The sequence below is a fragment of the Elephantulus edwardii genome, unplaced genomic scaffold, assembly GCF_000299155.1.
Source record: "Elephantulus edwardii isolate Elephantulus edwardi_28Jun2011 unplaced genomic scaffold, EleEdw1.0 scaffold00004, whole genome shotgun sequence".
Taxonomy (NCBI): domain Eukaryota; kingdom Metazoa; phylum Chordata; class Mammalia; order Macroscelidea; family Macroscelididae; genus Elephantulus; species Elephantulus edwardii.
In genome coordinates, this window is record NW_006399754.1 from 5805624 (window position 1) to 5809700 (window position 4077).

A 4077-nucleotide genomic window follows, 5' to 3' on the forward strand; every position below is an offset into this window, starting at 1 on the left:
CAATAAAATAGATTGATGCAGTGACTACAATGGGCTTGAATTTGGTGGAGAGTTTGAGGTGGCACAGGATAGGGCAAGGTTGTTTTTTTTTTAATATATTTATTTTATTATTTTTGTGTGCGTGTACCGTCAAATCAGATCTGACTGGTACAGGAGGAGATTGTCCCTCCTTCCCCGGCAGAGCATCTGGTGGATTCGAACCATTCAGCAGCTCCTTGCCACTAGGCCACCAGAGCTCCCCTGAGCCTTACATTACAACCCACTTCCTGCAAATAGCTTCTGGCTGGTCATCAGCCCCTCCCCCTCAGGTTTTCAAGACTGTAAATCTTTGTGTCACAGGTTACATGCTGCCTCCAGAGCATTTGTTTACAGAACTAAAGAGTCGCATACACCTGTTCCTGCATACCTCCAAATGCTTAAAGATACAGTTAAGAGCAGATCTCATTTGGAAGCCTGAGCTGCTTGTATCTGCTCCATCTCCTTTTGCAGATACGGAAATTGGGGCCCAGAGAGTGATTTCCCAACAATCCCGTTGTTGTTTCATGGCAAGACTGGAACAAGAATCCTGGTTCCCAGATGCTGGTTCCTTTCTGTTAGCCATATTTCTTGTCTCATGAATGTGTAGCTTACACCACTGAGAGTTATTTTGTGAATTAACAGCAGTGAATTCAGTAAACTCACAAGATGAAAGAAGACACGTAGAATACACATTTTTAAAAAATGGCAACTTTTTTTATGAGACCACAGGGTTTCCGAGGAAGATCAGTGTCAGAGGAAATGTTGAATAATTTCAAGTCTGCTGGACAGTGATGCTCGGCAGGATGTGGTGTGGGGTGTGTACTGTGAAAAAAACTTCAATTAGATGGGAAAAAACCTGCCCGAGCGTGATGAGAAATGAGAAAACATGCATTCAGGAATCCAAGAAAACCCCAAACAAGGGCAAACCCACAGGAAAAACACTAAGATATAATCAAATTTTCCAACATTAAAGATGAACAATACGGAAGACAACTTGGAGGGCGGGGCAGAGGGGAAGGGTTACCTATTACACAGAACAGAAAGGACTGTGCTCCAAGAAACCACATGGACAGTAAGGCAATGGGCAGACATATTTAAAACACTGAAAGGAAAATTTGCCAGCCGAAAATTAGATGTTGTTGTTTAGTGCCATCAAGTTGGAACTGAGTAACCCTCTGTCAGGTTTTCAGAGGCTGTGAATTGCACAGGACGAGATTGCTCACCTCTCTCTGGCTGGTGGATTCTAACTACCTGTCTTTGGGTTGGCAGTGCAGCTCCTTGCCACTAGGCCACCTGGGCTTTCCTAAAAATGATATGATGTTGTTGTTGTTATGTGCCGTCAACAAAATTTTCCCTCAAATATGGCAATAAAATGGGAACATTTCCAGATAAACAGAACCTGTGACAAAACCAACAAAGACACTTGTTACCTGAAATTAGCATATGCTGCCACATCATTCAGGGAGCACTGGTGGCCTGGCTGTTGTTAGAAGCTGCTGCAGTCTTAAAGACACAGGGTTTGAACACACACAATTTACTGCTGCTGAAAACTCGGAGGGTCAGCTGGTAGGTCCAACTCAACAGTATATAGCAGCAGCAACAATATCCTTTAGACACTCAGTTACACAAAAGAAACTTATGAGACTAAAATTAAGAGAATCACGGCTATTAGTTGATAAATAAGGACAACTATAATACAGAAAAGGAATAAGTGTAGATACAAACTAAAGGGGGAGGAAGTCAGAGTGATTTCAAGGTAAAGTAAACTCTTGTACACAGGATTAAAATAATAGCTAGTAGAGTACCCTCCAGTGGAATTAATACACCTCATCAAAATACTGCATGATTTAAATTCAGAAAAGTTGTGCAACAAGGTTGTATCCTTTCTCTATATCTATGTGATCTGTGTTCTGAGCAGATAATTTGAGAAGCTGGATTACATGAAGAATGACATCGAGATTGCAGGAAGGCTCATCAACAACCTGTGACATGCAGATGGGACAACCTTCCTTGTGGAAAGTGAAGACAACTTGAATCACTCTAGAAGATCAAAGACGATAGTCTTCAATAGGGGTTACATCTCAACATCAAGAAAGCAAAAGTCCTAGCCGGTGGACGGAAAGATAGCATCTTGATAGATGCTGGTAAGGACCTCTTTAAAGTGCTAAGAGCTGTAAAGACACCTAATTCAAACCATGGACTTTTCAGCTGCTTCCTGTGTATCTGGAAGTTGGGTGATAGATAAAGACTGAAGAACTGATGCCTTTGAATTATGATGTTGGCAAAGACTACTGCACACGCATGGACTGCCCAAGGAACAACCTGTCTTAGAGTTCTCCCTAGGGAAAGGATGGTGAAACTTCATCTAGCGTATTTCTGACATATTGCCAGGAGGGGCCAGTCACTGGGAAAAGACATCATGCTGGACAAGGTGGATCAGTGGAAGAAAGAAAGACCCTCAATGAAATGGACTGATACAGTCACTGCGACAGTGGCCTTGAATAGTGTGAGGATAGCACAGGATAGGGGGCTAAGTTCCTATCTGTCATCCGCAGGGTTGCTATGACTCACAGTCAGCTCAGTGGCACCGAGCAACATCATCAAAAGGAAAAAGAGGACCATCATCAAGACACCTTGGCAGGTGCCATTAAGTTGACTTTGGCTCACAGAGATACCACGGACAACATACCTGAACTTTACCTGTCGTGTGTCATTCTCACCAGCTCTGATATACTTGAGACCATGGTTACAATCACTGCCAAGCCGTCTTGTTGAGGACCTTCCTCTCTTTCTCTGACCCTCCACCTTTCCCAACATGATATCTTTTTCTAAGGACTGATCCTTTTGAATAACCTGCCCAAAGTATGTGAGACCAAGTTTCACATATAAAACAAACAGTGAGTGAAATGGTAAGTAAGATCATTCCAACTCTTTAAAGTGGATAGAGCAACATTAGCAACATCACAAAAAGAGTGCAGAAAAGGGACAGAGGTAAAACCATTACATATTGATAATTACACTGAATGTGACTAACTTCTCCACAAAAATTTGAGGCAAAAATGACCTCCATCTTTTCATACTTTGGACATGTAGCTTGGGCAACACTATTCCTTGGAAAAGTGCATCATATTGGAAAGATGGAAGGTGAGCAAAGAAGAAGGCCCTCAATGAGATAGACTGACAGATGACTTCAGTGGCCTTTAGTGTGTTAGAGATGATGAGGATGGGACAGGATAGGGCAGGGTTCAGGTCAGATGGTCATAGGGTCACTAGTAGTTGCCACTACTGTTAGGCTGTTGTTAGGTGTCACTGAGTTTCCTGTGATCCACAGCAACCCCACATACAGCAGCTCTGAAGCCTGCCCTGTCCTCAATCCATCTCACTGATTCCGACACACCAACCCTCGATTCCCCAGTCACTGTATCAGTCCACCTCCTCCGAAGTCTTCCTCTCCTGCACTGTCCCTCTAACCTTCTAAGCATGATGTCCTCCTCCAAGGACTGCTTTCTCCTGGCCATGTGCCCAAAGTATGTGAGACACAGCTTTAAAATCCTAGCCTCCAACTTGGTTTCACTCTCTCCGATTCAGACCTATTTGTTTTCTTGGGAGTCCCTGGTATGTTCAAGACTCTCCTCTACAGAAGCACAACTCAAAGGCACTAGTTCTTTTTTCTGTCATCCTAAGTCAATGTCCAGCTCTCTGATGCAGAGCAAGTAATGGCGAAGCCCACGGCCTGGATCAGGGGCACCTTAACAACAACTGCTAGCTTTCCATTAAACAGAAACAGGTGCCACTTTTTGTCCTTGCTGCCTCCCAGCTCCACCCATTGTGTTTTCCTTCTGTTCTTTAAACTGGAGAATAGTTTGTGCTCATGATTCAATTCTTACTTCCCCAAGAATGACTATTAATTATAAATAACTAGATTGAGTGTTGTGACTCTCAGTCATGCGTTTTCAGTTGCCTGTATTTCTTGTCTGAATCCTTAGGTGGTTGAACTGCTAACTGAAAGGTTGTTGTCGTTGTGTGCCATTGAGTCACTTGTGACTCATAGCGACCCTA

The 4077-nt window shown here is 43.2% G+C and overlaps 1 protein-coding gene across 1 annotated transcript in view; it reads left to right on the plus strand.

Annotated features, from left to right (window-relative positions):
• The window catches only part of MRPS31 (mitochondrial ribosomal protein S31), a 65929-nt gene that overhangs the window by 32935 nt on the left and 28917 nt on the right, over positions 1-4077 (plus strand). The window lies entirely within an intron of this gene.